General features: G+C 41.5%; 1 long non-coding RNA gene across 1 annotated transcript; it reads right to left on the bottom strand.

Moving 5' to 3' along the window:
* Positions 1 to 4768: 4768 nt before the first annotated feature.
* LOC143839067 (uncharacterized) lies at positions 4769 to 21582 on the bottom strand. The gene is made up of 3 exons (XR_013231576.1): positions 21452 to 21582; positions 10915 to 11021; positions 4769 to 4902 (listed from the first exon to the last, which is right to left on the bottom strand). It is a non-coding gene; the product is annotated as an uncharacterized LOC143839067 (long non-coding RNA).
* Positions 21583 to 22259: the final 677 nt, after the last annotated feature.

The raw sequence follows: 22259 nt of genomic DNA, 5'->3' as shown, positions 1-22259 counted from the left end.
GTACTTCTACTACTACTACTACTACTACTACTACTACTACTACTATTATTATTATTATTATTATTATTATTATTATTATTATAATATTTATTCCCCGCCACTCCCTTGCGGCTCGTGGCAGGTTACAACATCTTAAAATCCCCATTAAAACAATAATTACAATCTCAACATTACTAACATGGCAAGATCGGCAAATCAACTTCCCCCCTCCCACTACTGGCGGGTGGAGAGGGGATCCTGATGGTTTACTTCGGTCCTAGTCCCAAATCCCAGGGGGGGGGCATAGGTCTATAAGCCTTGGCCTCAACCATAAACCTGGAGGAAGAGCTCCATTTTGCAGGCCCTGTGGAACGATGAAAGATCCCGCAGGGCCCGCAGCTCTCCTGGGAGCTCATTCCACCAGGCTTCCCTAGGGCCGGGAACGACCAACAGATTTTCACCCGCAGAGCGCAAGGCCCTGCGGCGGTCTCTCTGGTATGTGGGTCCCAACTCGCGTAAAGCCTTGAAGGTTAGAACCAAAACCTTGAACCGGATCCGGGCAGCACTTGGCAACCAGTGCAGCTGCCTCAGCACTGGCTGGATGTGGGCCCTCCAAAGTGTGTCAGTGAGGACTTTAGCTGCGTTTTGCACTTGCTGAAGTTTCTGGATCAAGGACAAGGGGAGGCCCGCGTAGAGCGAGTTACAGAAATCTATTCTGGAGGTGACCATTGCATGGATCACTGTGGCTAAGTGTTTGGGGGACAGGTAGGACGCTAGTAGTTGGGCCTGGCACAGATGGAAAAATACCTGGCCCACTACTTTTTTGACCTGCGCCTCCAAGGTCAGGGAGGCATCAATGATCACACCCAAATTCCTGGCCTGGGACGCGATGGTGAGTTGCGTCCCTCCCAGGGTGGGTAAGCGTGCTTCCTGGTCCCGCCCCCTACATCCCAGCCACAAGACCTCCGTCTTGGAGGGGTTGAGTTTCAGGCGACTCTGCTCGAACCATTCTGTCACTGCTTCCAAACATCTGGCAAATTGTTCTGGGGGGGGGAGTCTGGGCGGCCGTCCATGAGGAGATAGAGCTGGGTGTCATCAGTGTACTGGTGGCAACCCAGCCCCAAACTCCACACCAGCTGGGCCAGAGGGCGCATAAAGATGTTGAACAGTGTGGGGGAGAGGACCGCGCCCTGGGGGACTCCACAAGGAAGTCTGTAGGAGCGCGAGAACTCATCCCCCACTGGTACCCTCTGGGTCCGGTCCTGGAGAAAGGAGCATATCCAGCATAAAGCTGTGCCCCATATCCCCGTGCTGGCGAGGCGGTGGACCAACAGTTCGTGATCCACGAGGTCAAAAGTGGCCGACAGGTCCAGAAGAACTAGCACTGCCGACCCGCCCCTATCCAGCTGTTGACGGACGTCATCCAACAGGGCGACCAACACTGTCTCCACCCCGTGGCCAGATTGGAAGCCAGACTGATATGGATTGAGTGCCAAAATTTCTTCCAAGAATGCCAGGAGCTGGTCTGCCACGGCCCTTTCAACCACCTTGCCCAGGAACGTCTAGTGCGACACTGGGCGGTAGCTGGCGGGGTCCTGTGGGTCCCGCATGGATCTTTTCAGGAGAGGGTGAACCACTGCCCCCTTTAGCTGCTCAGGGAACTCCCCGTAATCCAGGGAGAGGTTGATGATGTCCCTGAGCTGGCCTCCTATCTTCTGGCCACCTCCCTTGAGGAGCCATGACGGACAGGGATCAAGGGGGCAAGTGGTCGCCCTAACCGAACCTAGCAACTTGTCCACTTTGGGTAAGGAGAGCCGTCTGAAGCCATCAAACGTCACCTCCAAAGGCGGCCAACAGGCCTCCAGTTCGTTTACTGTATTAACTGTGGCGGGAAGATCGACACATTTTTATGGGGGGGTTTAATTGGGGGGATTGTATTTTATTGTACTGGGTTTGTCATGTAACCTGCCATGAGCTAGTGTGCCAAGAGTGGTGAGTAACAAATGAATGAATGAATGAATTAATTAATTAATTAATGTCTTCTGTTGGAGTCAGTTTCTTCATTAAAAAGAGGTTGGATTAAAATATAAAATACAACCCTTTTACCACTTGGTACTTGTGGCCAGGCTTCTATTTGGCATCACTCTTCTATGTGTTCAACAATTGAAAATCTTTGTTTTTAGTGGTTGGATTCATGCATGTATCTGTAAAGGGGGGGGGACTTTCTATTTGATATTAGATTCATGAGGCTGTTTTTTTTTAATTGATAGTATCAGAGTTTTTAGAAATGGTTGTTTTTCACAATTTCTAGCATGCTCTTCATTTAATAAACTTCAAGGGAATAATAATAATCTCCCTCTGATGCCTGACAGTGACCTGAACATAACCTACTTGGTCACTAAATTTTTGCTTAGCATACTTTCTTTTAGTAAATAATAAATTATTTTTTAGTCATTGCTTGAGATCATCTGATTTTATGAGTATCCAAAAGAAAAGTAAGGGTAATTAAAGCATATATTTGTGGAAAGGTCACCATGGTACATTTACCTGCATACACACACACAAGAATGAATTAGGATGTATTCTTTGTATTTTTTTGTTTGTTTTAGCTGTAGAGAGGATCGTTAAGTGTCAAACATGGCCTGAGCTCTGCACTACTCAACTCAAGTTTGGAGTCATTTGGATTCATGTTGAAGGATCAGTTAATGATGCCAATCTTATAGTCAGTTGCAGGTAACAATGAAGGCTGGCCTGGCTAAGGCCAAGTTTTAAAGAAATCTCCCTGCACAGTTGGCAACACTCAGAACCTTAGCAAGCAAAATGAACAAATAGACTGTGGTCAAGCTGTGGTGAAGAGGTGAAACCAGGGATAAACAAAGCTGGCAGAGTCTAAGAAATGAGAAGTTGTGGGAAAGTCCTTTTTGCAAAAGTAAGTAGTGACCACAAGAAATTGCTCATACAGCTATTTTAGTGTTAGGGTGGTAAAATGTATTTGTACATGTCATGTAGAACATATACGCATGTCCAAAATGATGTGTGTAGATTTACTCAAAAGGCATAAAAGATGAACGCTTGTGTTTTTGCCTATTTTTGTGATAAAGCTTTAACTACCTTCAGAACCTATTTACTGTGTCTGTCTTGGGGTGTGGCACACCGGGCAAGCGAGTCCCCAAATTTGTGTTTCACTTTGATGATGGGTGAAAATCTTGCCCCTTTATATATGCAACCAGTGCCTTTTATGCCTGGTTGGAGTGAGTGAATAGCGGGTAATAGCTAATCAAGGCCATGGGACCATGGAGGAACTAAATGGGAGATGGGAGTTGACACAAAAAAAATCCATTAAACACTGTAGCCAATCAGAGAGGGATAAGCTGGTATTTACTTAATTTTATCTTTCTTTTCTCCTCAGTGAGGCCCCAAAATGGCTTACAACATTCTATATTAAGTTTTAATACTCACAGAGATGGTAAGCATATATCAGAGCAGTATGACTTCAGTCACTTTAAAATAAAATATAGAGTGGAAGTCTAGTACTGATCAATGGTCCATTCCAGATTTCCTTAGGAGAAAGGGCTTTCAGATCTCATTTTAGAACAACTTACTTTCCCTTGAAAAATTAGCTAATGCATAAAAACACTCAGAGATGACAAAGTAGCTATCTTCATTCAGTTATTAGCTGCAATCTATGCTAGCAAGCTCTTAGAGAAGTGTCATTTAATAGCCATAAAGTCAACAAAGTCCTTGAAGGATTTGTAGGGCTGGAAAGGAGACGTGCAATTTTGGACACAATTGCTTCTGCCAAAGTGCCAGGGCATTAATCAGATTGCTTGGCATTACTGTGTCAATTATGTGTCAAGAAGCCCAAATGTCACATAAAATCCCTTTTCTCTTGTTACTGTTCTGCAAATGTTATTTGAGCCACTATGACTTGTGCCACCATCACTGACATTTTCCTTTTCACAACCATGGAGCTCCCTGCTTTAACAAATTCAACTTGCTCTTGCTCAAAATATTTTGCAGGACGTTGGAATCCAATTCTGCTGTTTCACACAGCAGTTCTGCAAATACCAAAAGCTTGACATTCTGTCCTTGAACGAAAAAACAGAACAAAATGACATAACTCTTCTTGGTTTCTTCTTGGTTCATGGTATCCACTTCAGTAGAAAATGATTCATTCACAATGTTTTCAACTCTTTTCTCAGAGGCTGGAATTCTCAGACTGTATTTTTAAAGCACGGGGATGACTTCTGAGAATACCTTTCATGTCTGAATGAGTAATATACCATGGACTGAACTTTTGCCCTCTAGAAATAGCTCTGAAGTTCATGGTCGTATTTGGGAGATGGTTGTGGTGAAAAAAGAGTATAAACAATGCAAGACTAATCCTTCTGGAGTAGTCCAAGGGACCAGCTAGTGCCGCTTCCTGCTTTTATCTATATGTCTCCTAGAGGCTCCCATGTATGACATGAATCTCATGTTGGCCATTGAAGGAGCATTAGCCCCAAGGTGGTGGAAGTAGCAGTAGTAACTTCTGCTCCTTCTCCATCTTACTGCTATCAATTGCAGGAACCCTGAGGAGATAACTCTCGTATCTCCTTACAGTAAAGTGACCAGATTTTAACATTGGTTAAGCAGGACACCATTGACTGGGGGGGGGGGGGTTCTTGATTAAAAATTTGGTCCATAACAAAAAGTTTCATAGAACACAAAAAAAGTATTGTAATGTATATATTTTAATTGCAACATAAGTACAATTTGCCAGGTGCCCCCAGATGTCCCTCCAAAAGTGGGACAATCTGGTCACCTTACCTTACCGATCGACTCTCTTTAAAACTAGTATAGCAAGCAGCACATATCCTGGAGAGCTTCTTTAATTCTCTTGAGATTACTTCTTTTTTCAGTTCAGTCATCATTGTGGCTACCCTGGAAACAAACAACAAGAAATAATGGCTGAAGACCTGTAAGAAAAAATAATTCTTTATTCAGGAACTGATGTAGGTAGTCTGCTGTACTACTTTCAGGATTGGGGCTAAACTAAATTATCAGCACTGGCTCCTAGGAACGGCAACAGACAGGAAGCTGGCAGCATTACCTCTGTTCTGAGGTAATGATCTCAGGTTATCTTAGTGTAAGTCACATTCCTCATCCATTTGTTCTCCCAGTCAATTAAATTTTAAAATGTAATTGGATTTTTTGTAAAGTGTTCTTTGGATACTCCTCTTCAGGTGAAAGATGTGATAAATCCTTTGCTGTGTGTATGCTAACAAAGGTAAGTCTGGAATGTTTCGGGAGGTGTAGACCCCCCTCAACCCACTCCAGTCTACCTGCCTCAAGTTATCAGGGACTACCCAGCCAGGTTGGCCCCATTTAAGTGGTTGGCTCTCACTGAGGCCCCCATTCAGGGGAATCCAATCACTCCCTTTATTTTCCCCTTCCTTATATAGTCTCCATCCCCTTATCCTCTGCCAGCTGCAACAATAAATTGCATGTATTCCCGATATCCAGCCCCGTATAGCTCACCATTCTAGAAAACTGAGCCAATTTAAACCCTCTTCCCCCCAGGTGGGAGGGTGGGAACTGCTCGCTATGCTGGCTGGGGAAAAGAGGCTACAGTTGAGCACGTAGTGTCTTTTATAGTGCCATGCACTCACTCCTCTCCCCCTCCCTTCTCTTATGCGGCACAGTCGTGCCATGCATGCCTGCGCAACTCTCCACACTCCATCTAGAGCACCATCCTGTCCCGCCCCACCATACCGTCTCTTCAGTGGTGGCCACAGTGACTTGTAGGCCACTCTTTATGGCCATAGTGTCCAAGAGAATATCAGCTGCAGTAGTGTTGCCCATCATGTCATTGAGGAACCCAGATAGACAGACAGACAGACAGACATGTCATTTCCCTCATTTATTCCTCACCCTGCGAAAATAATGGTCATTTAAATCTAAGGGTAAGAACCTCTTGTGGCACAGAGTGGTAAGGCAGCCGTCAGAAAGCTTGGCCATGAGGCTGGGAGTTCGATCCCAGCAGCCGGCTCAAGGTTGACTCAGCCTTCCATCCTTCCGAGGTCGGTAAAATGAGTACCCAGCTTGCTGGGGGGTAAACGGTGATGACTGGGGAAGGCACTGGCAAACCACCCCGTATTGAGTCTGCCATGAAATCGCTGGAGGGCGTCACCCCAAGGGTCAGACATGACTTGGTGCTTGCACAGGGGATACCTTTACCTTAAGTCTAAGGGTAGTTCGTAAGATAAACATAATAATGAGTGCAAAGGTTTTACAAAAATGCCTTTGGTTGGATCATACCAGTTTCTTGATTAGGACAAGAGGGATAATAACAATTTTGCTTCATTCATTTGCCTCACTGCACCCCTCTTCCACCTACAGGGGCTTTTTGCCCACGTGAATCCCACAATTTCCAGCATAACTTTTTCAGGAGTCAAAGAGGTTACTCTGACCTATTATACCTCCCCCTCCCCCCAAAAAAATCTGATAGGACCCATGAGGTTCAAGCTAGCTCTGAGAACAATGCATCCAGTGGTCTATTTATTCATATTTGGTATACTCCTGTACATATAATATAGTGATCTATTTATTTGTGGGGGAGGGGAGGAGATAAAATATTCTCCCCATTTTGCATTCTGTTGTCTGAAGCATTTTTCTCCTCATTGTGGCTCACTTTTGACATTCAATCGTCACTGAGAGAAAATGGTTTAAATAACAGTACAGCAAGGTGAAATGAGGGAAGCTTTTATTCCTTTCACCCACGTATCCTTTTCTTTTTAAAAAATAGAACCCTACTTCCCCATTTATATCAATATTTGTGGCTTTACTCTTTGTGTCTACTTTGACTCTTAAGAATGTATGGAAAGCAGGGTGTTTGAAAAGCTAACTACATCCTGTAGTAATTTCTGCATTTGCATAGTAATTTTGTAGGTGTTCAGATTAGCCATTCATATAATGGCTTGGAATGCTTTTAGGAACGGGCTGTTAGGCTATAATCCTGAATATACTTGTTCCCAATTGAACTCCATTGATTTAATAATAATAGCATTTCTACAGCACTTTGAAATGTTTGAGGAACTTTGCGCATCTGACTTTAATCTTTTTTTTTTTGCGGCAGCAGTCCTCTAAGGAATGTTTGTATTATTATCCCCATGTGGCAAATGAGGCGCTGAGGGGGAAATTACAGCTGTTTAAGAAAGGCTGACCTTGTGAGTTTATAACTCAAACAAAATTTGAACCAAGAATTGCCTTATGTTTTTAGCCATTTATACTTGACTATCCATGGCAGTTGTTGATTCACAGGTAAGCATGTATAAAAAAGAGATGTTCTGGTTATCATGATCAAATCCTAGAATTTCTGGCAATTCCTAGAGAGTTCTGCTGTTACTTCCAGTTTACCTTGGAAGTAACATCATTTTGTTGGGCCAATGGCCATTTTTGAGTTTATGTTGATGATGATGAACTGTCACAGTCATATATTTGACTGGTAGATAGTGCTATGCGATTTGAGATCTAGTCATGTTCTTGTGAATTGCAGATGTATCTTTTCAGGATTCCTGCAGTTCCAAGTAATACTGTCTTCTGGAGCGGTCCTGTTGTTATTTGCTCAATGTCCAGAATGTCCAGCTATTTCTTGAGACTTCTATACACAGCTCCAATGAAAATTGGCATAATGGTAACCTTCTTGTCCCAGAGGCACTCTCACTCTATTAGTAAGTCTTGCTATTTGTCAATCTTCTCCTGTCTCCTGGGATTGCAGCGTCAATGGTCCAAACCCTATTTCCCATTTTTCTACAATTGTGATATCACGGGTATTATGCTAGGTGTTTATCTGATTCAAATTGGAGGTTCCAAAGAATCCTTGCTTCATCATTCTCTATGATTTTGTCTGGTTTGTGTTCTTATGAATTTCTGGATGAAGATAAGCCATACTTCTTGTAGAATTTCCAGTGCAACATAGTTGGAATTCTGTGATGATGTTCTTCATAGTCAGTTCGTGCAATTTTACTGCAGGAACTGATCATATGGTCAATTGTTTCATCCTTTGTCTTACAAAGTTGACATTGCTGTCATCACTGGTTTTCTGAATCTTGACTTTTCTACTATTCTTTTTGAATAGTAGAATATTATAATAGTAGAATATTCTTGCTTTTGTGCAGCAAGAATAAGACCTTACGTTTCTTCAAGTGCCCATTTTAGAGCCACTTCCAGGTGTTTTCATTATCAACTATGTTCTGTGTTTTTCAGATATTGCCCATGAAAGTATTTTTCCTTCCAGTTGTCAATTTGAGTTTTAATGGCACTATTTGTGTAATCTTCTTTGGGTTTTGAACACTTCAACTAGAAACGTATCTCCTTTTCTTGGTGTAGTCATTCAGTACTTATTTTTATTCTTCAACTGCTTTCTTGATTTTTACCTCTTTCACCTAATTTTCTTGCTAAGTAAGTCAACATCACTTCTAGGGAGTAGTGAATGATGTATTGCTATTATATTGAGAGTTGTGCAGCCTATTACTTCTGATTCTGCTTGTTCCCCATTGATAATGTTAGTAGTGTATCTTAGAATTGGGACTCCCCATGCATTAATCGCCTTTACTGTGTTGCCTCCATTTAATTTTGTTTGCAATATCTTTTTAATTGTTTGATAGTACTTCTTGGTTGTATTTTTCTTAAGCTTCCAAAATTTCAAGATTATTTATTGTTTTCTTCAAAGCCCAGTGTTTTTGATGTTGTTTGTCATCTTGATTTCCTCTTGTTCACTGATCTTTCCTATATTCAGTGCTAATGCTGCACATTTATCAAGACCAAATTCCATTGTTATATATTTGAATATTCAAACTTTATTTAGTAAATAATCAATCTCTGATGATGACTCATATACAATAGTTGTGTAATATTTGAGTCTGTCTCTGGAAGCTGGTATTCTAGGGCTGTGCTGTTGAGATTGATTATGAGTGGTATTAGGCAATGACAGAAATCAGCACTATAGTGAGGCTCATTGGGATCGCCACAGCACTGATAAAGCTCTTCAGCCTCACCTACCTCACAGGGTGTCTGTTGTGGGGAGAGACTGTAAGCTGCTTTGAGCCTCTTTTGGGTAGTGGCATATAAGAACCAACTCTTCTTCAACTTCACCTTCACCTTCCTTATTTTTGCAGGCTTTCTGGAGTTATTGTATGATTCGTTTGTTTTCCTTTCAGTTTGCTTTCCTTATTGGTATTTTTGGTATATTTTGGCTTGCCAAATGTATCTGGGTTTTCTTAGGGAAACTGAACCCCTCCCCTATCCTGGATATATTAGGAATTACCGGTAGATCTGAAAACAGAGGAGAGACAGTAGATTGCTCCTGCCTCTCAACTGTTTGTCAGGCTACTCTTAAAGTTTCAAGGGACTGTAGAATGGATCTACTGTGACAGAGGAACCAGCTTTCCCACTGGCTTGGCTTGCGGCTGGCTTCTTGTGAAGCCCAGTTTAAACTGATTTGCTGTGCCATGAGGAGCAGTCTGCTAGCTCTGGCACAGAAGATCCTAGAGCTGAATTCTCCTGCAGTGCAGTTTAAACCATGCTGCAGGAGAGCCATCCCATCCAAGATCTGCATGGTGCAGGAAGCAATCTTGTTACTACAATTATCATACTGGTTAGTTTCAGTTATATTTATTGTAGGAATTGTTTCAGTCATTCCATTGATATTTTCAATGAGTCTTGCAGGTTCTTTCTTTGATGTAGTTCTGAGAACAGGTGATCATTGTACATCTGCTTTTCTGTTAACATACTCTGAAATTTTTGCTTTCAGTTCTTCCCGTGCAGTGGTGAGCTGATGATGTACCATCAATATCTCACTCTTAATTAGTAAAGTTTCAAGAGCAACTTCATTTCTATGGCTTATTTCTTGGCTGATTTCATTTAGTTCTTGTTCTTCATGTGTTCTTCCTTTTGAGTGGTTTTTTTGTTTCATCTATTTCTATTGCTGTGAAAAAGCTGTTTCTCGTGATAACACAGCACTGATTGCTAGTCGTTCAATGATGGTAGAATCAGGACACCTTTCTTTCAATATTTTAAGCATTCGTTTCAAACATCCACGGTGTTCAGACTTTGATTCAAAATAACATTGCATGATGATTCTGTTTTGTTCTCAAAACATTTTTTTTACACTGCTGGTTTTCCAGTAGCTGGTCAGGTCCCTGCTCTGGTTGCTTTATAAAACATCCTGCTTCCACTAGCACATTAAGCCTCTGTCCTGGTTGCCCCACAGAAGAGCTTTTGTCCTGCTGTCCATTTTTAGACCAGAGATATGTAGTCCTTGTTAACCTGGGTGATGTCCAAGCCAGTAAAGACTTTAATTTTCCCACTATATGGGGGTTTAGGATGCATTTAGTCTGATTCTATAGCAGACTCTGCAAGAAGCTATGCAGCCTATAACACATTGCTCTGCTTCACTAGAGCACACCCCCCCACCAGCATGGCAAGCTGGGTAGGACAGGGACCTCAATGGCGTACAAGGCCATAGTTTCCTGCCTTATGTTTCTTCAAGGGAACTGATATTTGTAATCTGGGGATGAGGTGAAATTTTGGGGGATCCCTCCCTAATAATATTTGTAAACTGTTTTGCGTTTTTGCGTCAATCTAGGTTAGAAAGTCAAATAATACTTTCTAATATTTGTGATAAGTTTTAGGTTACCTCTGAAACAGTGGTTTTTCAGACTTTCCACTTTAACAAGATGCTGGGCTTCACGGTCTTTCTATGCAAATTGAAAATGTGTCCTCAATCCTCTCTCACACCCCTGAAACTATATATTGCAGAAGAAGTTTGGATTGCATTGCAGAAACCAGCCTACTCTTCCTGATCCTATTCAGAAATCACTGATAGGTTTCAAGAGAGCCCATGTTTCCTTGCTTGAAAACAACTGGTCCTCAACAAGAAAAGAAGTGTCTCACCTTTAGTAGCAGTGCTCTTAAGAGTAGAGTTAATTCAGCAGAGCCTTTTGCTGAAAGGCAAGGATGAAATCCCTCACCAGAATGCATCACTGTTGATCTTAGTTGAACTGAGAAGAGACAGAAGATGACAATTTCAGAAGCAGCCATTCGATTCTGGCTTCAATGAAATAATTATTTTTGCCCAGGGACCGGGAGATTTTTATTTGAAGTTTTTTTTTTGGGGGGGGGGGGTTGGTGGGAAGTAAACCCATTGGTACATACTATTTCTAATCACTAGAGGCACAGCACATAAAGTGCCATCTTTTAAAAAGAAAAGAAGAAAGCCAGAAATAATGAAAAAGAGGAAGTATAATAATGATGGTGAAACGTCAAGAAGTGCCGGAAAGCCCAAAGCGTGTGCATAATCCCTGACAAGAATATTGTTTACAGATAAAAATTGTATTCAGAGCAAAGTTAATAGAAGAGGTGGGGGAGAAACAGGCTCGAGGGTGACTTTGTTTGATTGTATTTATTTGTTCACAGGCAAAAAAGCAGAGGCACAAATTTCACACTGTCTGCTTTTATGTGGCTAATACTTTTCCATTCTACATTTCTTAATGTTTACTTGGCTGGCAATGCTTCTGTCTCTGCATCCTTTACATTGCTTATTGGTTTTAAATATTCCATTTGAACTTTTACAGTGAGAGAGGTGAACATGAAGCAGGCTGCCTAGCAGATGAAGTGAAAGACAAGGCTTGATAGTCAGAACAGTCTGCATTTTCGTAGGTGCTTGTAAACAGGACACAGGGTGATATTTGAACTGTGTGCTTTACAAAAAACACTTTCTAAATAAATGAAGTTAGTAAAGATTTCCCATATTTTTTATTATTGCAAACTGGTGAAATATTTCAGGGGCTAAGATATGGTTTGACAATTCCGTTTCTCCAAATGCCTGGTGCAAATTTAATCACCATATCCAATAGACAGACCAGTTGCAGAGGCAGAAATTTACAGACCACCTTCCTCCCATCCACCAAGACATAGTTAACATGGACCTATCCAGACTAAAGTCCTAACACCCAGCAATAAGACCAGTGCAAATCCTTCAATCACAATATTTTGATCTAAGGAATGAAAGGTTGCACTCATAGATGAAATCAGTTCCACCCAATATCCATAATGTGATACCCACCAATAAGAGGCCCACAGGATTTGATTTAACATGTAAAGTATGAAGGATGATTAATAGAATATTAATAGAATATTAATGGCAGTTGTGCAAAGCTGTTGTTTAAATCAGGGGTAGTCAACCTGTGGTCCTCCAGATGTCCCTGGGATACAATTCCCATGAGCCCCTGCCAGCATTTGTAGTCCATGGACATCTGGAGGACCACAGGTTGACTACCCCTGGTTTAAATACCAGGTCCCAAATGGAATTGTGGCACAGCTTGCCAAATTCTTTTCTATCTGTTACAGGCATATGAGTGTTATGATTTTCAAGGAGATGTGATGGAGCTCTTTGTACTCTCCTGAGCTGCAACAGAGTGGATTGAAAATGTACGTGTTGGTATTTAAGGGGTTGCCCAATCTGTCTGCATAACCTATCATATAGCATATTGGCTATATGTATAACTTGTGTATAACTACTTTATGACAAATATCCACTATACCCTTTGCAAGGCCTTGGCTTAGCCTGTGTTCCTGGCAAGGAGAGTCTTCTTTAATTTGCTTTCTTTTTTACTTGATAGGAAAAACAATAATATCTCCAGATTTGATGATCTCTAGTAGATTTCCTTGCAACTGAATCAGATAGCAGTAGCCTAAATCTATACATTTCATTTTTAACAGAGCCTACTATCAAGAAACAATTAGACTCTCATCTAAATCTATACAGACTAACAACTTAAAGCTCAAACAGATGAATAATCTGAAACATTTCCAGTGTTCTTTTAAAAACATTTCAGGGCTATTAATATAGATCAATTAGATATGCACAGATATACAGACACAACCCTTGGCACCAAAGCTTTCCTCCCTTGCTTTGAGAGTGTGCAGAACTAATGAGTTATCCAGAGACATAGCTGCTCCTGAGGAACACTTGAATGTGGTATAAAAAATAGAGTGCGGGACATGCTAAAGGATGGGTCCAATTATTCCTTTCTGCTGTATGAGAAGCCTTGATCTGTTGGTGGGAGATTCATCACTTTCCAGAAGTAAACTGTCAGAACCAATCCAAATATGTTTTCTGTTGAGTTTATGGACCTACTGGTAGACAAGAGAATTTTTAAAACCTGAGGGTCTACTTAAAGTGTTATCTGGAAAGGGGGGGGGGGTTGATTAGTCAACTTGTGCTCAAATCTTCCTTGAGACCATTATTATATTCCTGGAATGTGGCTCTGTTGTGGACCACCAGTTTTATGTGCAGATGATTGCAGGTTTACGCACTGGCATCCAGACTGAGCTTGGAGGTGAACATGGCTCTGAATCAAGCTGAGTGTAGCAGCTGCTACAGAGCTATCAGTGGCCTTTTAGGACAGTGGCCCCCCAGGAAATTTCCCTGCAAAATTAAATGATCAGTCCACCCAGCTGGTATTTCTAGTTTGAAGGATCATGTCGAAATTCCTCGCCCAAGACCCTGAGGAATTGCTGTCACTCAGAGTAGTGCAGCTGAGGAGAGTACAAAGAGCTCCATCATTATTTAAGATTTCTGTAAAAAAAACTTTTTTTTTGCAACATAGAGTGATTTCTGTCCAGCACTGTCCAGATGAACAGGCACTTGTGTGTTCAGCTGGCAACCTTTCTTTTGCTATGTCCAAAGAGGAGTCTCTGGGAAACACAGGAACAAGCTCTGTATATTTTGACACACTATGAAATCCATTCAAATGTCTCTTGCAAAGAAGTAATGGCCACCTGAACAAGCAACAATACATCCTGATAACACTTCTAAGGAACCCCTGAAATATTCATAAGTTAATATGAACTTTCTCAACCAGGGTTTTGTGAAACCCTAGGGTTTCTTGACAGCCTTGCAAGGGTTTCTCTAACTGGGTGGAAGTTAAGTAATTTATAATATATTTTAAAAAATTGTTAAACATTTATGTGTTATACCAGTGGTCCGCAACCTTTTTTAGGCTGCAGACCGGTGGGGGGGAGGGTGATCGCAAATGTGCATGTGCTGCAGGTCCACCCATGCATGTTTGTGCCATGCAAACGCGCATGCGCGGCACTTTTGCAGTTAACAAGGTTCATGAACAAATGGGGGGTGGACCTCTATCTTTCAGCTCCACCTGCAGCCTTTTGTGTTTGGTATCACTTTGTTATCTCTCATTGACCTCCCCAATGTGTTCATTAGTCAATTCCCAGACAAATGAACCTAATTTAGACAAGCAGTTTTTGATCTGGCACTATTTTCTCATGGGACTGTAATGCTTCAGAATGCCATCATACTGTTCTTTGAAAGTGTCAGACTTTTTGAAGTATAATATATAGAGTATGTTAGAAGCGTAGCTTCTTGGTATACCAGGGGGAGCAATACAGTTCTCACTTTCTCTCCATGGAAGAAATGTAAAATGGTTGAAAAAAGAAGTAGGTATTAAATTGCTGAGACTTTGTAGTACAGACTTGTTTTTGAGGAACCAAATACAGAACAAGAGGTATGGTTTTCTCTAATGTGTTAGCTTTTTATACTCAGAGAGATTTTTATATGCGATGGATATCAACCAAGTATTCTCAAAATGCTCCCTGAGGTGGCATCATACCAATTCCACAGGAAGGCTATACCTCTTCTAATTCCTGTCACCAAATCAATGGCTTCTAAACAAGACCATAAGAAGTCACATGGCTTATTCTCATAGCCTCATTAACAGAACATGACCTTAACACTTACAAAACTAGAGACATCAGACTTGAAGTAAAAAGAAGGAGCTGTCAGTAGAAATGCCATCACCGTCACACAGAGGAGGATACAGAAGACCTTTTCTAGTTCTCTAAAAAGATTTCTTTTTTTAAAAAAGTCTATCATGAAAGTGGCAATGTAGTATCATTTTCCTCCTATCTTTTTCATTTAGTTCTTTTCAGTAACTACTGCATTTCATCATTTAGCTGAGAAATTGGATGCCTTGGGGCTCGGCTTTTATCATGCACTAATAAAATGAAGAGAAACAGACCTTTAAAAAATAATCGCCCAAATAGAGCCTGTCAGCAAGCATTAGACTCAGATGTGGCATCAGTTCAGAAAGGTTACATTGCTTTAGAATACATTAAACATCCATTCCCTTCATCCAGGTATGTTTGCCTGCTGTTTACATATTTGCAAATTTGACTTGTCTCACTTATAAATGATTTTTCTTTCCTTTAAAAAAAAAAGATTATAAGTTGGGTAGCCTTTTAATTTACAATCTAAAAATATAGATCTCAAAAAATGCTCATCAAAAGATTTTCTGAGTCAGATATGTCCATTATACAATAAGCAAGGTCTCCTCACAGCTTGCTTTTTAAAGCCACAACCCAATACATAAATATGTACATAAGTGTTGCCAAGTCATAATCAAAAGCAAGAGGCTTTAAAGGCAAATGAGAAGCAAATGTCATTGCTTTCCTCTGTAAAGCCTTCCTTGATGGTCACCCAGCTAAGTGTGCTTAGCTTCTGAGACATGACAAGATCAGTTGTACAATGCTGTCTTCCCTCCTGTCTTATAAAGCAAAACAATGATTCCTCAGGTCAGTTCATCGTCTTAGCTATTCAGTTTCTCATTTTGGACAAACTATTATGGCTTAAAACTGCATGTTGTACAACTGTGTTGCTTAAAAAATTGATGGCTATTGACATATACCTACACATGATATAAACCTTGAGATCTTCCCAAAGCTTCTCCTTGTTTCCCCCCCCCCCTCTGAATTATTAGATTTGTTACAGATTGAACCAGGTCTTCTGAGAATGATACCAACCCTTTGGAATGTCCTTCGTGAAGAGGGGGATTCCTACAATGGACCAGTTCTGAAGTCTATAGAAGGCTGTTTTATTCAGAACAGTAATGGAAAAACAAGATTGCACACATATGACGTTTCACCTTTGACCCTTTGGGTCAGAAAACTAATCAAGTCAGAATGTATATATAATGTATATATAGCATTTGCATTCTACTCATATATGATACCAACAGCATCTGCAACGTGGAGGTGGGGATGCAGGAGAGGACCCTCAAGACAATTTTACCTTAGGGCTCAGGTTATCTATTTGGATTCTTTACTTCACAGCAAATTTACTGATAGCCTTAATTTCTTCTTAACCTATTATTTACATGTTTAGAATTCACAGTGTTCCTTTATATCTGATTGGCTTGGATGGACGAGGCATGTCATTATATAAATAGGTTATCTTTTCATTCCTCATGTCATACAGAACATTGTAAGGATAAAGTGGAAGCATACGGAACAATGTAAGCTGCTTTGACTCCCCATAGGGAAGAATGGTGGGATGTCAATGAATTAAATAAATAATAAACTTAAGACTGAAAGGAAGGCAAACAAAAGTCATGTTCATTGGTTAATGGGAATGAGAGAGGGAAGCAAGGAAATGGGAAAGGATATGGGGTCTTCTAGGAGGAGATGAAGAAATAGCACTGGGAAGGGAGTATGAGGGAAAATGCACTAACCTCCCTGCAAGTCCTTGAACACTCTCCACTTGTTCCTTACCATTTAAGAAGCATCTTACTAATTATTTCCATAACGTTGGGCTGTTTCTTGACACTGTGTCTTCAGATGTATCTTTGCTTTTAAAAGAACAAACAGGTGGAGTGAAACTAAGATTAAAAAACTATTACACGGATGGATGTCTCTATTTATTGCAAAGCCACACAGTGGCATAAGTCATGTTTAATATGTACATAGTCTTAGAAGAGTGTACAAATAAGCCTGTTTCCCTGCAGTGCTCTAGTTTAAGAAACAAATCATCCTAACAGGTCAGGTTTAATGTACACATCTTCTCTCACCCAAACGGTCTGTTTGGTTTTATAGAGATAATTGTCAGTTTGCATGAATTTGCCTTCTTCACACATTCAGTGAATGTATGGAATAGGGTTGCTGGCACTGTTATGACAAATGCTGGAGACATTTTGAGGGTAGTACCATGGTATGGTGGAGTTTGGCGAGAATTTGATGTCACTATAAACATGGGGAAATTCCAAGAACATCGCTATGAAGACCATTTATTGCCATTTTTCCTCCTCATCAAGGAATTAGGGCTGAAGCCAGGCATTTATCTCCAACTAATGGGCAAATGGTAGTCCTAAGGAGAGGCAGGAATATGTGCATTAATTCTATACATTTATGTACCATTTATATAATCAACTAGATATTAAGCCCACTGTAGGCAAAATACAGTGGGCGCTAGCAGGGTGGGTGGATGGGTGGGCAGAAGAAAGAAAGAAAGAAAGAAAGGAAGGAAGGAAGGAAGGAAGGAAGGAAGGAAGGAAGGAAGGAAGGAAGGAAGGAAGGAAGGAAGGAAGGAAGAGCCAGAGAGATAGAGGCAGAGAGACAGAGTCAGAAGGAGGGAAGGTCCCTTTGGGGGAGGGGGATGTAGAGATGGGTGGATGGGTAGGTAAGCGGCGGCGGAGGGATGAGAAAAGTAAATTAAAGAGTGGTGCTGAGAGAGAAATAAGGATTGAAGCTAGGAAGGGTCGTCAATTAACAGGCATTATCCATAAAGCACAAGTTAATGAGAAAGTGAAATGTGAAGGATCTCTATCTATTGTAGGGATGCCAACCTCCAGGTGGAACCTAGGAATCCTCTGGAATTACAGTTCATCCCCAGACTACAGAGATCAGTCCCCCAGAACAAATGTGATGTTTTGGAATGTTGACTCTTAGGCATTGTACCTCACTGAAGTCTCTGTTCTTCCCAGGCTCCATCCCCAAATCTCCAGTAAGTTATCCAAACTGGATATGGTAACCCTAACCTCCCATCCCCTGCCAGTGTTCAGGGGAAACCTGCATCATTTGATTTGGAGGTATGATGATAGAGGATTAGAAAGACTGACCAGGTCCCCCAAGAAATGGTTCCAGTGTGTTATAAAGGAGTTCAAATTATTTATTTGCTTGCTATTCAACTAGGATCTAGATGTCCCAGTGGCAGCTATATTACAATACCTGCTCCTGGTTCTTCTGCCTAGACACCACCAGCAGATAACCACCAACTCTTTACTATTATCCCGTTATATGTTCCATAACACAGCCACTTAATGAGGCCTGCTCACTTTACCCTTGCAGATGCTGACAGGATCTTGACAGGATCTGGAGCCAACTACCTGCTACATGGATCCTTGTCCCTTGTGTCTGGTAAAATATTGCCACTAAGCATAAACTGCCCCAAGATGACAGGTTCAGTAGAGGCAGTCTATAAATATAATAAGTGGCCCTTTGAGACAGATTATTAACCTATCTCTTTTACAGGGCTGCTTCCCCAGCTCCCTTAACGAGTTTATTAAACCTTTCCTAAAGAAACCCTCCTTAGATAAAAAGAATCTGGCCAGTTAGCACCCACGATCTAATCTACCTTTTCTGAGGAGGGTATTTGAGTAGACAGTGGCCAAGAAACTCCAGGTTTTCCTGGATGAGACATTTGCCCTGGGCCATTTTCAATTGAGCTTCAGGCTGAGCTTTCAGTTGGGCTTAAGGACCAAGACTGCACTGGTTGCTTTGGTTGATAATCTCCATTTACAACTGGACCTGTTGATCCTTCTGGTTCTATTAGAGCCAGCTTGGTGTAGTGGGTATGAGTGCGGATTTCTAATCTGGTGAGCTGGGTTTGATTCTGTGCTCCCTCACATGCAACCAGCTGGGTGACCTTGGGCTCCCCACAGCACTGATAAAGCTGTTCTGACCAAGCAGTGATATCAAGGCTCTCTCAGTCTCACCCCCACCTCATAGGGTGTCTGTTGTAGGGAGAGAAAAGGGAAGGTGACTGTAAGCTGCTTTAAGATTCCTTTGGGTAGAGAAAAACGGTATAAAGGAACCAACTCTTCTTCTATTAGCAGCCTTTGATACAGTTGGCCATTTGGTCGACTCCCTTGCCTCTCTGGGGGTAAGGAGCACTGCCCTTCATTGGTTTCCTCCAGCAATGCTCTCAAAGGGTTGCTATCAAGGAGGAAAAGTCTTCATGACAAGTTCTGAATTGTGGGATCCCACACACATATACACAAACACATACACATATGAACACTAACACTCTTGCTGATATTGTCGGGAGATTTGGTGCCACCAATATGCTGATGACATTCAGCTCTTCCTTCTGTTAGATAAGCTGCCAGTGGCAGAGTATAGCTGCTTCAGAAACTGCAGGTGGTCCAGAATGGGCTGCTGATTGCAACATCATAGTCAGCTCATATCACTGGAGTTCTGAAGCAGCTACACTGGGTACCAATTAGTGTTTGGATCCAATTCAAGATGTTGGTGTTAACCTTTAAAGCCTTTAACAATCTGGCTCCCTCATACCTACAGGATTGCCTCTTTCATCACAAACCCCTCCCCCAACACACATACACTCCCTTTAGTCATCATTCTAAGAGACCACTTGCAGATGCCTAGCCCTAGAAATGCCCAGTTAGCTGCTACCAGGGGAAGGGTCTAGCCTATAGAATGAACATTTGGATGATACTCCTGCCCTGTGTACTTGTTTAGTTTTCACAGGGCATGCAAAGCTGAATTATTTAGGTTGGTCTTTGGAAGCTAACCACATATTTCTTATGTTTTTATTAGTGGAACGGTGATGGTGATAGCCAGATATTTCAGTGGTAATATTTTATATTTGTTGTTTGTTTTAATGTTATTTTGTATCTTATTTATTTCAGTGTAAGTAATCACAAGACCCTCTGGTTGAGCGTTGGCTAAAAAATTAAATAAACTCAGCAACAAATATGTATGACAATGGATTCAAATTGAATTGGGCACCACTGTTCTACAAACACTCTCTTATAAATGGGAGCCCACTTGCTTTAGATGATAACTCAGCATTAGGTTCTAATGAACATCTTTAACTTCAAAGCAAAAATTCCTAAGTATCACTTGCAACCACAGATCATTTCAAAAATATTTCTTAAAGGGGCAAAATCCCAAGGGATTTTCCCAGGACTTTTTCTTGTTTTCCCACACTGATCATAGAATGATCAAAATTTATCATGTCTCCCAAGTAAAACAAATTTTAGGAAACCTAGAATAATGATTTATTGGTTAACAGCATGATGTAGTGGTTTAAGTTTAGGAGAGCCAGATTTGAATCTTTGCTCTGCCATGAAATATTGATGGGTGACTTTGGGTCAGCCACACACTCTGCCTAATCTACCTCATGGTATTGCTATAAGGATAAGATGGAGCAGAATAGAACAATGTTTGCTTCTTTTTTAACTCAGCAAGGAAAACAGCACTGTATAAAGGAGGTGAATAAAACAAAATAATAAAAATATGTTTTGATAGCAAGCTGCCCTTTTCTATAGTATATGCCTGGCATAGGCCAAAAATCAGAGCACAGTACATGCTATCTTTCTGTGAGCTGTCAAGAATGATTAAATCTGTGAATTGGGTGGATATGAATTTCCTGTGTGTACACACTGTGTATTTTGTGTCTGTAGATGTATGTCTTGATCTATCTACGACTATTCTAAAGACCTGCTCAAAGAATCTCGTCAAGTAATCCCTCCACACACACAAAACTAATAAAATAACAAAAACAGCATAAGAATGATCAATAAGCAAAGCAAGTTGTAAAACTAAGCTAGGACCATAAAACAACATTCAGTAGCCCAAAATGATGTTCATAAAACAGTCCTCAATATTAAACATACTTATTATCAATATATTAATTCTTAACATAGCCAACATAATTAAATCCAGAGTCTGGAGCCATGAACACACAAGGTAGATCTTTCTATAAACTACCACTGTTCTATGGAAATTCACTGAGTAGCCTTGGACCAGTTACACATTCTTAACATAGCGTGCCCTACAGATTTTTTGTGAGAATAAACTGAAGGAGAGAAGAATGAGGTAAGCTGTTTGGGGTTCTTAGTGTGGGGAACGATGGGATACAAATGAAGTAAAATACATTAATACATGCAGTTGAGGATGGGTAGGAGATTAAAGGTAGGTTCATAGAATTATTTTATATCACAAAATCATAGATTTGGAAGGGGCAATATAGGCCATCTATTCCAACCCCCTGCTCAATGCAGAGTCAGCCTAAGGCATCCATGCTTGAGGACTGCCAATGTGGGGGAGCTCACCGTCTTATGCAGCCGATTCTACTGCTGAAATACTCTGACTCTGATTTTTTTTGCTTTGGTTTCTGGGCGGGAAAGAGAAGGAGATGGGAAAAGATGCTATAACATAAGGTGACCATTATTCCCGCTTTTCAAGGGACTCTCCTGCCTTTGGAAAAATAGTCCCATGTCCCATCAGGTACTTAGAAAGTCCTGCGCCCAGCTGCAAAGTGAGCACTCACTGTGGTTCTGCCCAGCCTGGCTGCCCAGCCTTCACCAAGCTCAAGTACTGCCCCCACACCACATACCATGCTTGCCTGGACTCTGCCTTCTTCACAGACGGGACCTGAGAGGGAAGGGGAAGTGCATGGCAGCACGTTCAACTTCAATCCGGAGGCAAGCGAGCAAACAAGGTGAGCCGGAGAAGCGAGTGGACAGGGCAAACAAGCAAATGAGGTGAGGGGGGGAGCAAGTGGGCGGGGCAAGCAAGCAAATGAGGTGAGCCAGGGAAGTGAGTGGGCGGAGCAAGCAAGCAAATGAGGTGAACCGGGGAAGAGAGCAGGCAGAGCAAGCAAGCAAGCAAACAAGGTGAGCTGGGGAAGAGAATGGGCGGAACAAGTGAGAAAGCAAGCAAATGAGGTGAGCCGGGGAAGAGAGTGGGTGAGGCAAGCAAACAAGGTGAGCCGGGGAAGAGAGCGGGTGGGGCAAGCAAGCAAGCGAATGAGGTGAGCTGGGGAAGGGGGTGGGCTTTGTCTTCTCGGCTGCCACACTAAAGTTCCTCCCTGGCTGCATTCTCTTTGGAGCTCGTGGCCTAACCTTCCCAATTTTCTCCCTGGTGCCTTTTGTAAGTGTGCCTGCTTATTATTGTTTTGTGTATGTGTGTGTGCATATGATATGCTGGGGTTCTCCTCCTGAGATCTACCCTGCCTTATAACTATCTCAAACCCTTTTTACAGTTAATTTCCCCTTCTCTGGGTAATCTCTCCCTTTCAGCGCATATTTTTCAAGATAGGGAAGTACACTTAATTTTAATTATGACATCCTTTAATTGTTTTCAGTAAAAACAATTTTACTTCTATTATTAGTCCTAGTGCTGACTACAGGCTTTTTGAGTGA

The sequence above is a fragment of the Paroedura picta genome, chromosome 5, assembly GCF_049243985.1.
Source record: "Paroedura picta isolate Pp20150507F chromosome 5, Ppicta_v3.0, whole genome shotgun sequence".
NCBI lineage: Eukaryota > Metazoa > Chordata > Lepidosauria > Squamata > Gekkonidae > Paroedura > Paroedura picta.
This window is presented reverse-complemented; position numbering and strand designations above follow the sequence as displayed.